The following is a 20,597-nucleotide window of genomic DNA, read 5'->3' on the forward strand; positions in this document are numbered from 1 at the left end:
CCCTTTTTGTGGTTTTGTGGAGTCCGTGGATCATGCTTATATAGGGTGTTGTAGGCTGCACTCCCTTTTTAGTTATTTGAAAAACCTTTTATTAATGTTTTGTTTGCACTTCAGCCCCACGGTCCTGATCTATGGACACCCGGCACGGAAGGGGGTCGGGAAGGAGGAGGACCTCCTCGTGAACCTGCTCTTGGGCCTGGCCAAGTTGGCCATTAACAGGTCCAGGCAGCGGGTGATCGACAGAGGAATCCCGTCCGATTGTTTGTCCCTCTTCCGCGGCTACGTTCGCGGCCGGGTATCCTTGGAGAGGGAGCACGCGGTGTTTGACGGCACTCTCGAGGCCTTCCGTGCTCGGTGGGCACCTCGGGGACTGGGGTGCTTTATTGACCCCTTTAATCATATTTTGGTTTAAAGTTTGTAAGTTTCCTTTAAACTTTGTTCTTAGTTTTACAGCTGACCTGAATTAGGGGCTGTGCTTGATTTATCCTAATTTTGCTAATTTAGTTTAATTGTTTTAACTTGAAAGAGTTACCCAAGTGTCTCTCAATAGTATTAAATACACCAATTTATCAATACCAGAACAGCAGGAGGTCACTTTTTCCCCTGGAGCCTATTCAATTAGATCATGGCTGATCTTAACTCCATCTACTCCTCTTGGTGTACTCGCTTCGGCAGCACATATACTAAAATTGGAACGATACAGAGAAGATTAGCATGGCCCCTGCGCAAGGATGACACGCAAGTTCGTGGAGCGTTCCATATTTTAAATGTTCTGGACACCTGGTCGGCCCGTGGCAGATGGATCCCCTACCTGAGGACCAGCATCCTCTACCTGGGGGTCCATCTCTGCCCTGCTGAGGAATCCTGGCCAGTGAACTGGCAGGAACTGCAGACAAAAGTCACCGCTCACCTGCAGCGCTGGACAGGACTGCTCTGAGTGCTGTCTTACCGGGGTCAAGTCCTGGTCATAAACCAGCTGATCGCCACCATGTTGTGCTATCGGCTGGTCACTTTGACCCCTCCCCCGGACTTTGTCACAAAAATCCAGAGAATGTTAGTCGACTTCTTCTGAGACTAAAGATTGCATTGGGTCGCTGCTGAAGTCTCCCACTTAGGGAGGGCGGTCAGGTGCTAGTGTGCCTATGCACATAGGTGGCGACTTTCCGCCTTCAGACCCTGCAGCGATACCTTTACATTGAGCCTCCTCTGAGATGGTGTGCCCTGGCGATGTATTTCTTCCGTCAGGTGACGGCCTGAATTATGACGTGCAGCTCCTGTTTATAGAGCAGAGGGGCCTCGGTGGCTCTTTGCAGGCGTTGCCCGTCTTTTACCAGAACCTGATCAAAGTCTGGAACATGGTCGCCTTGCGACGCAGCTCTCCCCCATCAGGAGTAGCGGTGATTGTCAGAGAGCCGCTGCTCAGGAATCTGCCCCTCCGTCCCTTTCAGTGGCTGGTGGAGAGGAGGGCTGCGGCTGCCGGGGTGACCAGGATCGGGGACGTTCTGGGTGGCGGAGGACTGGGCTGGATGCTCCAGCAGGAGTTGGTGCATCGCGCGTCTGTGACTGTCCAGCTCACAGCTGATGCCATCCAAGACCTAAGGACAGTCGTGCTCGGACCCTATATTTTTTTAGGTCTCGAGGTGGCCCAGGTGCGCGGTGGTCTTCCTGCTGAATGTTCCCCTGCACAGACGGAATTCCACATTGGCCCCAAGCCCTGAACCCTCCATCGGGTGCCAGAGCCCCGCAATATGAGCCGCCTCAGGGACATGCCTTCCGTGCCATTTGGCATGGCGTGGAGGAGCTTTCTGTACGGACTGCTGCTGCACACCTTTCATTTTCTCACCTCTGTCCGCCGCCCGGACACACCCTGGCGTGCCTTGTTGCCGTCCGACGGCAGAGGCACCCGATGGGAGGCCCTCTACGGAAGTGTGCTCCCACTTTCTATCGGGGACCTGGGTTGGAGGGTGTTGCATGCAGCAGTCCCCTATAATCGGAGAATGTTTAGGTTCATGGACTCCCAAAACACCTGCCCTTTTTGTGGTCTTGTGGAGTCCGTGGACCACGCTTATATAGGGTGTAGTAGGCTGCACTCCCTTTTTAGTTATTTAAAAAATCTTTTGTTACTGTTTTGTTTGCACTTCAGTCCCACGCTCCTGATCTATGGACACCCGGTGCAAAAGGGGGTCGGGAAGGAGGAGGACCTCCTCGTGAAACTGCTCCTGGGCCTGGCCAAGTTGGCCATTAACAGGTCCAGGCAGCGGGCGATCGAGGGGGGAGTCCCGCCCGATTGTTTGTCCCTATCCGCGGCTACGTTCGTGGCCGGGTGTCCCTGGAGAGGGAGAGTGTCTGCCGGCACTCTCGAGGCCTTCCGTGCTCAGTGGGCACCGCGGGGACTGGGGTGTTTTATTGACCCTTTTAATCACATTTTGGTTTAATGTTTGTAAGTTTCCTTTAAACTTTGTCCTTGGTTTTACAGCTGACCTGACTTAGGGGCTGTGCTTGATTTATCCTTTATTTTGTTAATTTAGTATAATTGGTTTAACTCCAAAAGAGTTACCCATGTGTCTCTCAATAGTATTACATATACCAATTTATCAATACCAGAACAGCAGGAGATCACTGGGTCCCCTGGAGCCTATTCAATAAGATCATGGCTGATCGTAACTCCATCTACTCCTCTTGGTGTGCTCGCTTCAGCAGCACATATACTAAAATGGGAACGATACAGAGAATATTAGCATGGCACCTGCGCAAGGATGACACGCAAATTCGTGAAGCGTTCCATATTTTAAATGTTCTGGACTCCTGGTCGGCCCGTGGCAGATGGATCCCCTACCCGAGGAGCACAGGCCTTTCACCTGAAGCAGGACCAGCATCCTCTACCTGGGGGTCCATCTCTGCCCTGCTGAGGAATCCTGGCCGGCAAACCGGCAGGAACTGGAGACGAAAGTCACCGCTCACCTGCGGTGCTGGACAGGACTGCTCCGAGTGCTGTCTTACCGGGTTCGAGTCCTGGTCATAAACCAGCTGATCACCGTCATGTTGTGGTATTGGCTGGTCACTTTGACACCACCTCCCCCCGGACTTTGTCACAAAAATCCAGAGAATGTTGGTCGACTTCTTCTGGGACAAAAGATTGCACTGGGTCACTGCTGAGGTTCTGAGTCTCCCGCTTAGGGAGGGCGGTCAGGCGCCAGTGTGCCTACGCACACAGGTGGTGACTTTCTGCCTTCAGACCCTGCAGCGATACCTTTACGTTGAGCCTCCTCTGAGATGCTGTGCCCTGACGACGTATTTCTTCCATCAGGTGCACAGCCTGAATTATGACGTGCAGCTCCTGTTTATAGAACAGAGGGGTCTCGGTGGCTCCTTGCAGGCATTGCCCGTCTTTTACCAGGACCTAATCAAAGTCTGGAACATGGTCGCCTCGCGACGCAGCTCTCCCCTGTCAGGAGTAGCGGCTATCGTCAGAGAGCCGCTGCTCAGGAATCCGCCCCTCCGTCCTTTTCAGTGGTTGGCGGGGAGGAGGACTGTGGCTGCCGGGGTGACCAGGATCGGGGACGTTCTGGGTGGCGGAGGATTGGGCTGGATGCTCCCGCAGAGTTGGCACATCGCGCTTCTGTGAGTGTCCAGCTCGCAGTCGATGCCATCCAAGACCTAAGGACGGTCGTGCTCGGACCCAATGTTATTTCAGGTCTCAACGTGGCCCAGGTGCGCGGTGGTCTTCCTGCTGAACGTTCCCCTGTTCGGACGGAATTCCACATTGGCCCCAAGCCCCGAACCCTCCCTCGGGTGCTGGTGCCCCCACAATATTAGCTGCCTCGGGGACATGCCCTCTGTGACATTTGGCACGGCACGGAGGAGCTTTCTTTACGGACTGCTGCTGCACACCTTCCATTTTCTCGCCCTCGTCCACCGCCCGGACACGGCCTGGCGTGCCTTGTTGCCGTCCGGCGGCAGAGGCCCCCAATGAGAGGCCCTCTACGGAGGTGTCCTCCCACTTTCTATCGGGGACCTGGGTTGGAGCATGCAGCAGTCCCCTACAATCGGAGAATGTATAGGTTCACGGACTCCCAGGACACCTGCCCTTTTTGTGTCTTGTGGAGTCCATGGACCATGCTTATATAGGGTGTGGTAGGCTGCACTCCCTTTTTAGTTATTTAAAAAACCTTTTGTTACTGTTTGCACTTCAGCCCCATGTTCCTGATCTATGGACACCCGGTGCGGAAGGGGGGCCGGGAAGGAGGAGGATCTCCTCGTGAACCTGCTCCTGGGCACGGCCAAGTTGGCCATTAACAGGTCCAGGCAGCAGGCGATCGACGGGGGAGTCCTGCCCGATTGTTTGTCCCTCTTCCGTGGCTACATTCGTGGCCGGGTGTCCCTGGAGAGGGAGCACACGGTGTCTGTTGGCACTCTCGAGGCCTTCCGTGCTCAGTGGGCACCGCGGGGACTGGGGTGTTTTATTGATCCCTTTAGTCACATTTTGGTTTAATGTTTGTAAGTTTCCTTTAAACTTTGTCCTTAGTTTTACGGCTGACCTGAATTAGGGGCTGTGCTTGATTTATCTCTTACTTTGTTAATTTAGTTTAATTGTTTTAACTCCAAAAGAGTTACATGCAACCTTCCCACATGAGTTGGCGCATCGCGGGTCTGAGAGTGTCCAGCTCACTGCAGATGCCATCCAAGACCTAAGGACGGTCATGCTCGGACCCAATGTAATTTTAGGTCTCGAGGTGGCCCAGGTGCGTGGTGGTCTTCCGCCTGAATGTTCCCCTGTTCAGACGGAATTCCACATTGGCCCAAATCCCCGAACCCTCCATCGGGTGCTGGTGCCCCTGCAATATGAGCCACCTCGGGGACATGTCCTCCGTGCCATTTGGCACAGTGTGGAGGAGCTTTCTGTAAGGACTGCTGCTGCACACCTTCCATTTTCTCGCCCTGTCCGCCACCTGGACACGCCCTGGTTTGTCTTGTTGCCGTCCGGCGGTGGAGGCACCTGATGGGAGGCCCTCTATGGAGGTGTCCTTCTCCCCCTTTCTATCGGGGACCAGGGTTGGAGGGTGTTGCATGCAGCAGTCCCCTATAATCGGAGAATGTATAGGTTCACGGACTCCCAGGACACCTGCCCTTTTTGTGGTCTTGTGGAGTCCGTGGACCATGCTTATATAGGGTGTGGTAGGCTGCACTCCCTTTTCAGTTATTTAAAAAACATTTTGTTACTGTTTTGTTTGCACTTCAGCCCCACGCTCCTGATCTATGGACACCCGGTGTGGAGGGGGGCCGGGAAGGAGGAGAACCTCCTCATGAACCTGCTCCTGGGCCTGGCCAAGTTGGCCATTAACAAGTCCAGGCAGCAGGCAATCAAGGGGGTCGTCCCGCCCGATTGTTTGTCCCTCTTCCGCGGCTACATTCGCAGCCGCATGCACCTGGAGAGGGAGCATGCGGTGTCTGCCGGCACTCTCGAGGCCTTCGTGCTCGGTGGGCACCGGGGGGACTGGAGTGTTTTATCGACGCCTTAACCACATTTTGGTTTAATGTTTGTCAGTTTCCTTTAAACTTTGTCCTTGGTTCTACAGCTGACCTGACTTAGGGGCTGTGTTTGCTTTATCCCTTATTCTGTTGATTTCGTTTAACTGGTTGACTCAAAGAGTTACATGCAACCTAACCAGCTGATCGCTGCCATGTTGTGGTAGCGGCTGGTCACTTTGACCCCTCCCCTGGACTTAGTCGCAAAAATCCAGAGAATGCTAGTCGACTTCTTCTGGGACTAAAGATTGCACTGGGTCGCTGCTGAGGTTCTGAGTCTCCCGCTAAGGGACAGTGGTCAGGAGCTAGTGTGCCTACGCACACAGGTGGCGACTTTCCGCCTTCAGACCCTGCAGCGACACCTTTACGTCGAGCCCCCTCTGAGATGGTGTGCCCTGACGACGTATTTCTTCTGCCAGGTGCACAGCCTGAATTATGCCTCCTGTTTATAGAGCAGAGGGGCCTCGGTGGCTCCTTGCAGGCGTTGCCCATCTTTTACCAGGACCTGATCAAAGTCTGGAACATGGTTGCCTCGCGCGCAGCTCTCCCCATCAGGAATGGCGGTAATCGTCAGAGAGCTGCTGCTCAGGATTCCGCCCCTCCGTCCTTTTCAGTGGCTGGCAGAGAGAAAGGCTGTGGCTGCAGGGGTGACCAGGATCGGGGATGTGCTGGGTGGCAGAGGATTGGGCCGGATGCTCCTGCAAGAGTTGGCGCGTCGTGTATCTGTGAGTGTCCGGCTCGCGGCCGATGCCATCCAAGACCTAAGGACGGTCATGCTCGGACCCAATGTAATTTTAGGTCTCGAGGAGGCCCAGGTGCGCGGTGGTCTTACGCCTGAACGTTCCCCTGTTCGGACAGAATTCCACATTGTTCCCAAGCCCTGAACCCTCCCTCGGGTGCCGGAGCCCTGCAATATGAGCCACCTCGGGTACATGCCCTCCGTGCCATTTGGCACGGAGCGGAGGAGCTTTCTGTACGGACTGCTGCTGCACACCTTTCATTTTCTTGCCCTCACCCACCGCCCGGACACGCCCTGGCATGCCTTGTTGCCATCTGGCAGCAGAGGTGCCCGATGGGAGGGCCTCTACGGTGGTGGCCCCCCGCTTTCCATCGTGGACCTAGGTTGGAGGGTGTTGCACGCAGCAGTCCCCTACAACTGGATAACGTGTAGGTTCACAGACTCCCGGGACACCTGCCCTTTTTGTGGTCTTGTGGAACCGTGGACCATGCTTATATAGGGTGTGGTAGGCTGCACTCCCTTTTCAGTTACTTGAAAAACCTTTTATTAATGTTTTGTTTACACTTCAGTCCCACACTCCTGATCTAGACCTCCTCGTGAACCTGCTCCTGGGCCTGGCCAAGTTGGCCATTAACAGGTCTAGGCAGCGGGCGATCGAGGGGGGAGTCCCGCCCGATTGTTTGTCCGTCTTCTGCGGCTACATTCACGGCCAGGTGTCCCTGGAGAGGGAGCACGCGGTGTCTGCCGGCACTCTCGAGGCCTTCCGTGCTCGGTTGGCACCGCGGGAACTCGGGTGTTTTATTGACCCCTTTAACCACATTTTGGTTTAATGTTTGTAAGTTTCCTTTAAACTTTGTCCTTAGATTTACAGTTGACCTGACTTAGGGGCTGTGTTTGCTTTATCCCTTATTTTGTTGATTTAGTTTAATTGGTTGACTCTCAAAAGAGTTACATGCAACCTGTTCTCATCAATTAAAATTTTTGTCCTCATAATTTAGTCCCTCAAAACATGTGTGTACTTTCTTTCTTTAATTTTTTAAGAAGAGTCGTTCAATGATTGACCTTAAAATTTATTGGATTATATTGTTTTGACACAGTTCTCAGAAGCTGACAATTTTGTCATTTATTGCCCATCCCTAGTTAACCTGAGAAGGTGATAGTGTTTTTTTCAATGTTTTTATGGGGTGTGGGCATTGCTGGAATTTATTGCCCATCCCTAATTCAGAGGGCATTTAAGAGTCAATCACATTGCTGTGGATCTGGAGTCACATGTAGACATGTAGGCAGGCCAGGTAAGGATGGCAGATTTCCTTCCCTAAATGGCATTAGTGAACCAGATGGATTTTTACAACAATCGACAATAGTTTTGTGGTCATCATCAGACTTTTAATTCCAGATTTTTATTGAATTCAGATTTCACCACCTACCATGGTGGGATTTGAACCCAGGTCCACAGAGCATTACCCTGGGTATCTAGAATAAGGACATCAGTGAATTAGCTGGGTTTTGGCAACAATCCAAAGATTCATGGTCACTTTTACTGGTGTCAGTTCTTTAATCCAGATTTTTTTTTAACTCAAATCATCAAATACATGGTTGAAAAACCTGAAATGGTAGGCAGTAAACCATTAAAGACAATTTTCTTGCTGCAGGAAGCTGCAGTGTTATAACAAAGTGCAACCATTTGATTTAAGTTTTAACTTGGGATTCATGTTGTGGGTAACAGAAATCAGGCCACTTGAAGCAGAGTGAGTGATTGAGAAAAATTGATTACAACATATCCTGCAGGCCTTATCTCTGGGAGTCAGGAGCAGACCACAGTCATAAGTGGATACCCACACAAATGGCAAACCGCAGCTGTTCCCAGTGCTCAATCTCAACGCATGGTGCAACCAGTTACCAAGGATCTGACACATCCCCAGTGCTGAGGAAAGAAAGGTGAAGGGGTGAGGTAGTTTAGGGAGGAAATTCCAGAGCTGAGGGCCTAAACAGCTAAATGTATGACTTTCAATAGTGTAACAAAAATAGAAAAGTGTAAGAATTGCAGGAGTGTATTTGAGAGGGTTGCAGGACTGGAGGAGGTTACAACATTGGGGGAATGGCAGGGTGCAAAGTTCTTTGGAACAAGCAGTAAGATTCAGCAAGAAACATTCAGAATCAGAACTGCACGTGCTGCTTAAACATAGATTCCTTTATTCTTCCTCTAGATTCCCTCTACTAGTATAACAACATGGTAGCCTTTAAGTGGACAAAATGCACAATGCAATTTTCAATACACTACGGGAGCAGGGCCATTCTTAACCCTCCACCAACCACAAGACTATCCATACTGTGTCCTGGGGGAGCCATATGAAATACAGAGAAATACCACTAAGACCAATTTAAGGAAAAATCTCAGCAAAGTTCCTCTCTGGACCGCTCAATGTCCAGGAGACCATGATGTCATGGCACTGTAACCAGTGACACATTTGCCTTCAGAGAGTTGAATTTGTGCCACAAAGAATGTGGGAAACAGGGGTTTCAATTTATAAAGCACTGGCACCAACAATGAGAAAAGAGGGAGGTATTCCAATAGCCGGAACTATAGATAGGCTTTCAACTAAGAAAGGCAGGTGAGGGTTCAGATGAGACAAAAATGGCAACTCAACATTTCTGGTTACAGGGATTTCTGACAGGTTGGGGGTGGGGGTAAAGATGGAGGAGATTTGAAATATTGGTTAAAGAAGCAATCGCAAATGTGAAGAGGGATGCTAGGAGGATTATCAAACAAGGCCATATTGGATGAACTGAGGAATGAAAAGGGGAAAATCGCACTGCTGGGAGAATACTATAGATCTCCAAATAGTCAGAGGGAGAGAGAAAAGCAAATATGTAGGAAAATTTCAGAGAGGGGCAGAAACAATGGGCAGAATTTTGCCCTCATTAGGGGTAAGCAGGGGCGGTTGGAAATCTGACTGCCTCCTGCAATTGGGGCCCGAATGCAATTTCAAGCTGGTGGGCCAATTAGGGCCCACCCTGTGTGAAACACGGCTCGTCACCGGCCGGGAAGGGCTGAGCAGGGACGGGGGCCTGTCCAATGGTGAGCCGGCACCCTATTTAAAGACGGCCCAGGCAGCCCCAGGAAGGCTCCCAGGGAAGGTCATCATCTGCCCTGCAAAATGTTCCTCAGGTGGGACTGGCCAAGCTGCAATGGTGCTGCAGGTACAGAGTGGACTAATCAATGTTCCTCTGTCCTTGCAGGAGGTCTTGAAGCTTGAGAGGCGCCATGCACCTCGGTCAAGCGGCCATGGTGAGGCTGAGTTGTCAGCCAAAGATAAGAGTGCAGTGCACTGAGGTAAGAATTTCAGCTTGTGCAACAATCCTAGTATAGTCTCTTCATTGATGGGAGCCTCAAACCTGGAGTCCCCATTGACCATTGAAAGGCCAGGGCACCATGATGCAGATCTCCATTGTCTCACCAGGGTGCCTGGCTTGCACAGTGACAGCGTGATGACTTTAACTAATGACATGTCCTTCTTCTCCCTTTTAGGTTCACCAGCAGGTGTTAGCTCCCTGGACTCTGAAGGGCCACCCCTGACGCTGGAGGACCTTGGAGCTTTCCACATCCGCTCTCTGAAGCAGGCACCAGCACAGATACCAGCACCTCAGTGGGAATTAGTTCAGCGGCTAGTATCTCGGTGCACATTGGTGAGGGCACTTCACACTCACTTGAGGAGCAGGTGGAGGCAGTGAGTGCCTAGGGCACCGGCAGTCAGAGGGCTGCTGGAGACCAGGACGATGCTCAGTTGAAGGCTGATGATGGGCCTCTGGAGGCATCCATTAGGCGGGGTGTGTGGGAGGATCCGGCAGAGATCCAAAGGATATGCATACTATGGTCTCCATGATGGAGGAGTCCATGTGGAATGTGAGCACCTCATTGACCCTCATGGCTGAGCGCAATGCCTCTTCCATGGAGTGTCAACTCTCATAGAGAGGCAGCTCCAGGAACAGAGTGAGGGGTTCCTGGGGTTGCGCCCGGACCTGCAAGCCCTCACACAAGCACTGGTGGTCAGTGGTCAGTGTTCGTGTGTGAGATGGATGGGGCACCCAGTATCTCAACCAAGTGCCCATCCATCAATGGGTGTGCAGGGAGGTCCAGAGCGACCTCACATTGGCGCATGAGCTGCTTGTTGTCTCTGTGGGCTCCTCTCAGGGCACTCTGGATGATGGCAGCAGCTCCTCCACCCCTCTGCCAGTGACCGTGGCATCTGATGAGGCTGAGGCAACTGGGGAGATGCCACCCGTAGGACTGGCCGCTCCGTCCCAGGCACAGGCTCCACTGGCCAGGGGATGACAGCCAAGGTCATCAAAATCAACGGGACAGCAAAGTCAACAGGCTGTCTCCAATGCCGGTGCCAGTGAGGGCGGAGCACCAAGATGCAGCACCCGCAAACATAAGTTTAAAGCACCTTAAGCACAAGAGGTAGTCATGGGTCATCTTTTGCTCCTCAGTTTTGTTTTTCTTTTCTTAATGGTGTGACTACCAACACCGTTTTTTTTCTGTTCAAGACTATGTGAGTTCCAGCATAAAATTAAATTTGTTTTTGTGTTATTGGCCTGAGTATGCTTCATTTATTTTGCAGGTGCAGGGTAGGCCAGTATGTTATGCTGGACATGGGTGGCTTAAACCTATATTGCACAAACACTGAGTGTATCTTGGGGGTCAAGGAAAGGGTCATTTTTGTGATCCATGATGGAGGCAGCAGCCCTGGCATGAAGTGGCAGTTCTTATTTGGCAGCCTAGTTGAAGGAGCGTTGGACCAAAGCATCTCTGCCTCCCTGGAGGTTACCGAGGTCTGGCTCCACACCCTCAGCGTTCTCCTCACCGTGCTCATCTGTGGCCTGTGCAGCTGCATCAAGATCCTCTTCCTCCAGTGGGTCCCCACTTGCCAGTGTCAGATTGTGTAGAGCGCAACATGCAACCACTATCAGTGACACCCACTCTGGAGGGCACTGGAGTGCACCCCATGAACAGTCCAGGCATCGGAAGCGCATCTGGAGAATACTGATGGTCCTTTCCACACCACCCTTGTGGAGGCATAGCTCCTGTTGTCCTGCTGCTCCACCTCTGTTCTTGGGTGGCAAAGAGGCGTCATGAGCCACTTTTCAAGGGATAGCCCTTGTCACCCAGACACCATCCATCTAGCCGGGCTGGAGCAGCTAAGAGCCTCAGCACCTGGGAGTGTCTCAGGATGTACATGTCATGGGAACTGCCAGGGTACCTTGCACAGATTGCAGAATCTGCATCCTATGGTCACACATTATCTCACATTCGTGGAATGAAATCCCTTCCTGTTGACAAAAGCACCCAGATGAACCGCTGGCGCCTTGATGGCCGCATGTGTACAGTCAATGGCACCATGGACGTGGGGGAAGCCAGAATCAGCAGTGTCGCGGTGGAGGGGGAATCAGGAGTGTCGCGGTGGAGTGGGAATCAGGAGTGTTGCGGTAGCGTGGGAATCAGGAGTGTTGCGGTGGAGGTGGAATCAGGAGTGTCACGGTAGAGTGGGAATAAGGAGTGTCGCAGTAGAGTGGGAATCAGGAGTGTCGTGGTGGAACAGGAATCAGGAGTGTCGCGGTGGAACGGGAATCAGCAGTGTGGTGGTGGGGATACTCGGGTGTTTTCTGCTGGGGGAAATCTGGAGTTCCCTTCTGGAGGTAACCGGGAGTGTCGTATCAGTTAGAGTAATGGTAATGGAGGTTTTTGACTGAGTGGAATGGGCAGTGTTGCAATGGGAGGGGTGATGGGTGTTTTTGACAGTGAGGGGGCAGTGTTACAGTGGGAGGGGTATTGGGGGTTTTCGACTAAGTGGAAGGGGCAATGTTGCAATGGGAGGGTTAATGGGTGTTTTTGACAGTGTGGAAGGGGCAATGATGCAGTGGGAGGGTAATGGTGTTCTTTGAAAGAGTGCAAGCCGAAGTTTTGCAGAGGGAGGGTTAACATGGGTTTTCGACAGAGTGGAAGGAGCAGTGGTGCCGTGGCAAGAGCACTGTTTGTTTTGGACAGAGTGGAAGGGGCAGGGTTGCACTGGGGAGGTGTAACGTGGACGTTTGACAGGGTAGCAATGGCAGTGTAGCAGTCGGAGGGGTAATGGAGGTTTTTGACAGAGTGGAAGCGGCAGTGTCGCGGTGGGAGCGATAAGGGGTTTTTTGACAAAGTGCAAGGGACTGTGTTGCAGTGGAAGGGTTAATTGGGGTTTTTGACAGACAGAAAGGGGCAGTGGTGCACTGGAAGGGTTAATGTGGGTTTTTGACACGACGCAAGGGCAGTGTTGCAGTTGGAGGGGTAATGGTGGATTTTTGACAGACTGAAATGGGCAGTGGTGCAGTGGGAGGGGTAACGGGGGTTTTTCACAGAGTGGAAGGGGCAGTGTTACAGTGGGAGGGGTAATGGGGGTTTCCAGAGTGGTAGGGGCAGTGTTACCGTGGCAGGGGTAATGGGGGGTTTTCCAGACTGGAAGGTGCAGTGTTGCAATCAGAGGGGAAATGGGGTTTTTTTGTCAGGCTGGAAGGAGCCGTGTTGCATTGGGACCGATAGTGGGGGTTTTTGACAGAGTGGGAAGGGCAGTGTTGTCATGTGCAGGGATAATGGGTATTTTTCTAAGGGTGGAAGGGGGCGGGTAATGGGTGTTTTTCACAGAGTGGAAGGGGCAGGGTTGCAGTGGGAGGGGTAATGGGGGTTTTTGACATAGTGGAAGGGGCAGTGTTGCAGTGGGAAGGTTAATGCGGGTTGTTGACAGAGTGGAAGGGGCAGGGTTGCAGTGGGTGGGGCAATGGAGCTTTTTGACAGAGTGGAAGCGGCAGTGTTGCGGTGGGAGGGGTAAGGGGAATTTTTGACAAAGTGCAAGGGGCTGTGTTGCAGTGGAAGGGGGAATGGGAGTTTTTTGTCAGATTGGAAGGAGCCGTGTTGCATTGGGAGGGGTAATGGGGGTTTTTGACAGAGTAGAAGGGGCAGGTTTGAAGAGGGAAGGGTAATGGGGGTTGTAGACAGAGTGGAAGGGGCAGTGTAGCAGTGGGAGGGGAAAGGGGAGTTTTTGACAGACGGAACGGGGCAGTTAGAGGGGTAATGGGGGTTTTTGACAGAGTGGAAGGGGCAGTGTTGCACTGGGAGGGGTAATGGTGGATTTTTGACAGACTGAAAGGGGCAGTGTTGCATTGGGAGGGCTAATGGGGCATTTTGGCAGATTGGAAGGAGCCGTGTTGCATTGGGAGGGGTAATGGGGGTTTTTGACAGAATGGAAGGGGCAGTGTAGCAGTGGGAGGGGTAATGGGGGTTGAAGGCAGAGTGGAAGGGGCAATGTTGCAGTGGGAGAGGTAAGGGGAGTTTTTGACAGACGGAACGGGGCAGTAGTGCAGTGGGAGTGGTAATGAGGGTTTCTAACACAGTGGAAGTGGCAGTGTTGCAGTAGGAGGGGTAACGGGCGTTTTTCACAGAGTGGAAGTGGCAGTGTTACAGTGGGAGGGGTAATGGGGGTTTTTCCAGAGTGGTAGGGGCAGTGTTGCATTCAGAGGGGAAATGGGGGTTTTTTGTCAGGCTGGAAGGAGCAGTGTTGAATTGGGACCGATAATGGGGGTTTTTGACAGAGTGGAAAGGGCAGTGTTGCAGTGGGAGGGGTAATGGGTGTTTTTTACAGACTGGAAGGGAAGTGTTGCAATGGGAGGGGTATTGGGGGTTTTTGAGAGAGTGGAAGGGGCAGTGTTGCAATGTGCAGGGGTAATGGGTATTTTTCTAAGAGTGGAAGGGGCCGGGTAATGGGTGTTTTTCACAGATGGAAGGGGCAGGGTTGCAGTGCGAGGGTTAATGGGGGTTTTCGACAGAGTGGAAGGGGCAGTGTCGCAGTGGGAGGGGAAAGGGCAGTTTTTGACAGACGGAGCGGGGAAGTTAGAGGGGTAATGGGGGTGTTTGACCGAATGGATGGGGCAGTGTTGAAGTGGGAGGGGTAATGGGAGTTGAAGACAGAGTGCAAGGGGCTGTGTTGCAGTGGAAGTGTTAATTGGGGTTTTTGACAGACAGAAAGGGGCAGTGGTGCACTGGAAGGGGTAATGTGGGTTTTTGACACAACGGAAGGGGCAGTGTTGCAGTTGGAGGGGTAATGGTGGATTTTTGACAGACTGAAATGGGCAGTGGTGCACTGGGAGGGGTAATGAGGGTTTCTAACACAGTGGAAGTAGCAGTGTTGCAGTGGGAGGGGTAACGGGCGTTTTTCACAGAGTGGAAGTGGCAGTGTTACAGTGGGAGGGGTAATGGGGGTTTTCCAGAGTGGTAGGGGCAGTGTTACAGTGGGAGGGGTAATGGGGGGTTTTCCAGAGTGGAAGGTGCAGTGTTGAAATCAGAGGGGAAATGGGGGTTTTTTGTCAAGCTGGAAGGAGCAGTGTTGCATTGGGACCGATAATGGGGGTTTTTGACAGAGTGGAAGGGGAGTGTTGCAATGGGAGGGGTATTGGGGATTTTTGAGAGAGTGGAAGGGGCAGTGTTGCAATGTGCAGGGGTAATGCGTATTTTTCAAAGAGTGGAAGGGGCAGGGTAATGGGTGTTTTTCACAGAGTGGAAGGGGCAGTGTTGCAGTGGGAGGGTTAATATGGGTTGTTGACAGAGTGGAAGTGGCAGGGTTGCAGTGGGAGGGGCAATGGAGGTTTTTGACAGAGTGGAAGCGGCAGTGTTGCGGTGGGAGGGGTAAGGGGGATTTTTGACAAAGTGCAAGGGGCTGTGTTGCAGTGGAAGGGTTAATGGGGGTTTATGACAGCCTGAAAGGGGCAGTATTGCAGTCGGAGGGGTAATGGGGGTTTTTTTGTCAGATTGGAAGGAGCTGTGTTGTATTGGGAGAGATAATGGGTGTTGGAGACAGAGTGGAAGGGGCAGTGTTGCAGTGGGAGGGGAAAGGGGAGTTTTTGACAGACGGAACGGGGCAGTGTTTCTGTTAGAGGAGTAATGGGATTTTTTGACAGAGTGGAAGGGGCAGTGGTGAGGTGGGAGGGCTAATGGTGGATTATGGCAGAGTGGAAGGAGCCGTGTTGCATTGGGAGGGGTAATGGGGGGTTTGACAGAGTGTAAGGGGCAGTGTGGCAGTGGGAGGGGTAATGGGGGTTTTTCACAGAGTGGTAGGGGCAGTGTTACAGTGGGAGGGGTAATGGGAGGTTTTCCAGAGTGGAAGGAGCCGTGTTGCATTGGAGGGATAATGGGGGTTTTTGACACAGTGGAAGGAGCAGTGGCAATCAGAGGGGTAAAGGGTTTTTTTTGTCAGACTGGAAGGAGCCGTGTTGCAGTGGGTGGGGTAGTGGGGGTTTTTGACAGAGTGGAAGGGGCAGGGTTGCATTGTGAGGGACAATGGAGGTTTTTGACAGAGTGGAAGCGGCAGTGTTGCGGTGGGAGGGGTAAGGGGGATTTTTGACAAAGTGCAAGGGGCTGTGTTGCAGTGGAAGGGTTAATGGGGGTTTATGACAGACTGAAAGGAGCAGTGTTGTAGTCGGAGGGGTAATGGGGGTTGAAGACAGAGTGGAAGGGGCAGTGTTGCAGTGGGAGAGGTAAGGGGAGTTTTTGACAGACGGAACGGGGCAGTAGTGCCATGGGATGGGTAATGGGGGATTTTTCCACACAGTGGAACGGGCAGTGTTGCAGTTGGAGGAGTAATGGTCAATTTTTGACAGACTGAAATGGGCAGTGTTGCAGTGGGAAGGGTAATGAGGGTTTCTGACAGAGTGGAAGTGGCAGTGTTGCAGTGGGAGGGGTAATGCGGGTTTTTCACAGAGTGGAAGGGGCAGTGTTACAGTGGGAGGGGTAATGGGGGGTTTTCCAGAGTGGAAGGTGCAGTGTTGCACTGGGAGGGGTAATGGTGTATTTTTGACACACTGAAAGGTGCTGCATTGGGTGGGGTAATGGGGGTTTTTGACAGAGTGGAAGGGGCAGTGTTGCAGTAGGAGGGGAAAGCGGAGTTTTTGACAGATGGAACGGGGCAGTTAGAGGGGTAATGGGGGTTTTTGACAGAGTGGAAGGGGCAGTGTTGCAGTAGGAGGGGAAAGCGGAGTTTTTGACAGATGGAACGGGGCAGTTAGAGGGGTAATGGGGGTTTTTGACCGAATGGATGGGGCAGTGTTAAGTGGGAGGGGTAATGGGGGTTGAAGACAGAGTGGAAGGAGCCGTGTTGCATTGGGAGGAGAAAGGGGAGTTTTTGACAGATGGAATGGGGCAGTGTTTCTGTTAGAGGGGTAATGGGGTTTTGAGAGAGTGGAAGGGGCAGTGTTGCACTGGTAGGGGTAATGGTGGATTTTTGACAGACTGAAAGGGGCAGTGTTGCAGTGGGAGGTCTAATGGGGGATTTTGGCAGATTGGAAGGAGCCTTGTCGCATTGGGAGGGGTAATGGGGGTTTTGACAGAGTGGAAGAGGCAGTGTTGCAGAGGGAGGGGTAATGGGGGTTGTAGACAGAGTTGAAGGGGCAGTGTTGCAGTGGGAGGGGAAAGGGGAATTTTTGACACACGGAACGGGGCAGTTAGAGGAGTAAGGGGGGTTTTTGACAGAATGGAAGGGGCAATGTAGCAGTGGGAGGGGTAATGGGGTTTGAAGGCAGAGTGGAAGGGGCAGTGTTGCGGGGGGAGAGGTAAGGGGAGTTTTTGACAAACGGAACGGGGCAGTAGTGCAGTGGGACGGGCAATGGAGGATTTTTCCACAGAGTGGAAGTGGCAGTGTTGCAGTTGGAGGGGTAATGGTGGATTTTTGACAGACGGAAATGGGCAGTGGTGCACTGGGAGAGGTAATGAGTGTTTCTCACACAATGGAAGTGGCAGTGTTGCAGTAGGAGGGGTAACGGGCGTTTTTCACAGAGTGGAAGTGGCAGTGTTACAGTGGGAGGGGTAATGGGGGTTTTTCCAGAGTGGTAGGGGCAGTGTTGCATTCAGAGGGGAAATGGGGGTTTTTTGTCAGGCTGGAAGGAGCAGTGTTGAATTGGGACCGATAATGGGGGTTTTTGACAGAGTGGAAAGGGCAGTGTTGCAGTGGGAGGGGTAATGGGTGTTTTTTACAGACTGAAAGGGAAGTGTTGCAATGGGAGGGGTATTGGGGGTTTTTGAGAGAGTGGAAGGGGCAGTGCTGCAATGTGCAGGGGTAATGGGTATTTTTCTAAGAGTGGAAGGGGCCGGGTAATGGGTGTTTTTCACAGATGGAAGGGGCAGGGTTGCAGTGCGAGGGGTAATGGGGGTTTTCGACAGAGTGGAAGGGGCAGTGTTGAGTGGGAGTGTTAATACGGGTTGTTGACAGAGTGGAAGGGGCAGGGTTGCATTGTGAGGGACAATGGAGGTTTTTGACAGAGTGGAAGCGGCAGTGTTGAGTGGGAGTGTTAATACGGGTTGTTGACAGAGTGGAAGGGGCAGGGTTGCATTGTGAGGGACAATGGAGGTTTTTGACAGAGTGGAAGCGGCAGTGTTGCGGTGGGAGGGGTAGGGGGATTTTTGACAAAGTGCAAGGGGCTGTGTTGCAGTGGAAGGGTTAATGGGGGTTTCTGACAGCCTGAAAGGGGCAGTGTTGCATTCGGAGGGGTAATGGGGTTTTTTTTTGTCAGATTGGAAGGAGCCGTTTTGCATTGGGAGGTGTAATGGGGGTTGAAGACAGAGTGGAAGGGGCAGTGTTGCAGTGGGAGGGGAAAGGGGAGTTTTTGACAGACGGAACGGGGCAGTGTTTCTGTTAGAGGGGTAATGGGGTTTTTGGACAGAATGGATGGGGCAGTGTTGCAGTGGGAGTGGTAATGGGGGTTGAAGACAGAGTGGAAGGGGCAGTGTTGCAGTGGGAGAGGTAAGGGGAGTTTTTGACAGACGGAACGGGGCAGTAGTGCCGTGGGACGGGTAATGGAGGATTTTTCCACACAGTTGAACGGTCAGTGTTGCAGTTGGAGGGGTAATGGTGGATTTTTGACAGACTGAAATGGGCAGTGGTGCAGTGGGAGGGGTAATGTGGGTTTCTGACACAGTGGAAGGGGCAGTGTTGCAGTGGGAGGGGAAAGGTGAGGTTCTCCAGAGTGGAAGGAGCCGTGTTGCATTGGAGGAATAATGGGGGTTTTTGACACAGTGGAAGGGGCAGTGGCAATCAGAGGGGTAAAGGGGTTTTTTGTCAGACTGGAAGGAGCCGTGTTGCAGTGAGTGGGGTAGTGGGGGGTTTTTGACAGAGTGGAAAGGGCAGTGTTGCAGACGGAGGGGTAATAGGGGGTTTTTGTCAGATTGGAAGGAGCCGTGTTGCATTGGGAGGGGTAATGGGGGTTTTTGACAGAGTGGAAGGGGCAGGTTTACAGAGGGAGGGGTAATGGGGGTTGTAGACAGGATGGAAGGGGCAATGTTGCCCTGGGAGGGGTAGTGGTGGATTTTTGACAGACTAAAAGGGGCAGTGCTGCAGTGGGAGTGCTAATGGGGGATTTTGGCAGATTAGAAGGAGCTGTGTTGCATTGGGAGGAGTAACGGGGTTTAAAGACAGAGTGGAAGGGGCAGTCTTGCAGTGTGAGAGGTAAGGGGAGTTTTTGATCGATGGAACGGGGCAGTAGTGCCGTGGGACGGGTAATGGGGGATTTTTCCACAGAGTGGAACGGGCAGTGTTGCAGTTGGAGGGGTAATGGTGGATTTTTCACAGACTGAAATGTGCAGTGGTACAGTGGGAGGGGTAATGGGGGGTTTTCACAGAGTGGAAGAGGCAGTGTTGCAGTGGGAGGGGTAATGGGGGTTTTTCTCAGAGTGGTAGGGGCAGTGTTACAGTGGGAGGGGTAATGGGGGGTTTTCTCAGAGTGGTAGGGGCAGTATTACAGTGGGAGGGGTATTGGGGGGTTTTCCAGAGTGGAAGGTGCAGTGTTGCAATCAGAGGAAAATGGGTTTTTTTGTCAGACTGGAAGGAGCCGTGTTGCATTGGAAAGATAATGGGTGTTTTTGACACAGTGGAAGGGGCAGTGCTGCATTGGGAAGGGTAAAGGGTGTTTTTGATAGAATGGAAGGGGAGTGTTGCAGTGAGAGGGCTATTGGGGGTTTTGAGAAAGTGGAAGGGGCAGGGTTGCAGTGGGAGGGGTAATGGGGGTCTTTAACAGAGTGGAAGGGGCAGGGTTGCATTGGGAGGGGTAATGGGTGTTTTTGACAGAGTGCAAGGGACAGTGTTGCAGTGGGAGGGTTAATGCGGGTTGATGACAGAGTGGAAGGGGCAGGGATGCAGTGGGAGGGGTAATGGGGGTCTTTGACAGAGTGGAAGGGGCAGTGTTGCAGGGGGAGGGGTAATGGGGGTCTTTGACAGACTGGAAGGGGAGTGTTGCAATGGGAGGGGTTTTGGGGGTTTTTGAGAGAGTGGAAGTGGCAGTGTTGCAGTGTGCAGGGGTAATGGGTATTTTTCTAAGAGTGGAAGGGGCCGGGTAATGGGTGTTTTTGACAGAGTGGAAGGGGCAGTGTTGCAGTAGTAGGGTTAATACGGGTTGTTGACAGAGTGGAAGGGGCAGAGTTGCAGAGGGAGGGGCAATGGAGGTTTTTGACACAGTGGAAAGGGCAGTGTTGCAGTGGGAGTGTTAATACGGGTTGTTGACAGAGTGAAAGGGGCAAGGTTGCAGTGGGGGGGCAATGGAGGTTTTTGACAGAGTGGAAGCGGCAGTGTTGCGGTGGGAGGGGTAAGGAGGATTTTTGACAAATTGCAAGGGGCTGTGTTGCAGTGGAAGGGTTAATTGTGGAATTTTGACAGACTGAAAGGGGCAGTGTTGCAGTGAGAGGGGTAATGGGGGTTTTTGACAGAGTGGAAGGGGTATTGTTGCAGAGGGAGGGGTAATGGGGGATGTAGACAGAGTGGAAGGGGCAGTATTGCAGTGGGAGGGGAAAGGGGAGTTTTTGACAGACGGAACGGGGCAGTGTTTCTGTTAGAGGGGTAATGCGGGTTTTTTGTCAGACTGGAAGGAGGCGTGTTGCATTGGAGGGATAATGGGGGTTTTTGACACAGTGGAAGGGGCAGTGCTGCAGTGGGAGGGGTAAAGTGTGTTTTTGACAGAATGGAAGGGGAGTGTTGCACTGGGAGGGGTATTGGGGGTTTTTGACAAATTGGAAGGGGCAGTGTCGAAGTGGGCGGGGGTAATGGGTGTTTTTGATAGAATGGGAGTGTTCCAGTGGGAGGGGTGTTGGGGGTTTTTGAGAAAGTGGAAGGGGCAGTGTTGCAATGGGCATGGGTAATGGGTGTTTTTGACAGAGTGGATCGGGGCAGTGTTTCTGTGAGATGGGTAATGGGGTTTTTTGACAGAGTGGAAGGGGCAGTGTTGCACTGGGAGGGGTAATGGTGGATTTTTGACACTGAAAGGAGCA

The 20,597-nt window shown here is 52.4% G+C and overlaps 2 non-coding genes across 2 annotated transcripts; both read left to right on the plus strand.

Moving 5' to 3' along the window:
- Nucleotides 1–659: 659 nt before the first annotated feature.
- On the plus strand, nt 660–766 carry LOC121283675. Its single transcript, XR_005944324.1, has one exon. It is a non-coding gene; the product is annotated as a U6 spliceosomal RNA (small nuclear RNA).
- A 1,918-nt stretch (nt 767–2,684) lies between these two features.
- LOC121283678 lies at nt 2,685–2,791 on the plus strand. Its single transcript, XR_005944326.1, has one exon. It is a non-coding gene; the product is annotated as a U6 spliceosomal RNA (small nuclear RNA).
- The last annotated feature ends 17,806 nt before the right edge of the window (nt 2,792–20,597 follow it).

Source organism: Carcharodon carcharias, chromosome 10 (assembly GCF_017639515.1).
Source record: "Carcharodon carcharias isolate sCarCar2 chromosome 10, sCarCar2.pri, whole genome shotgun sequence".
Lineage (NCBI taxonomy): Eukaryota > Metazoa > Chordata > Chondrichthyes > Lamniformes > Lamnidae > Carcharodon > Carcharodon carcharias.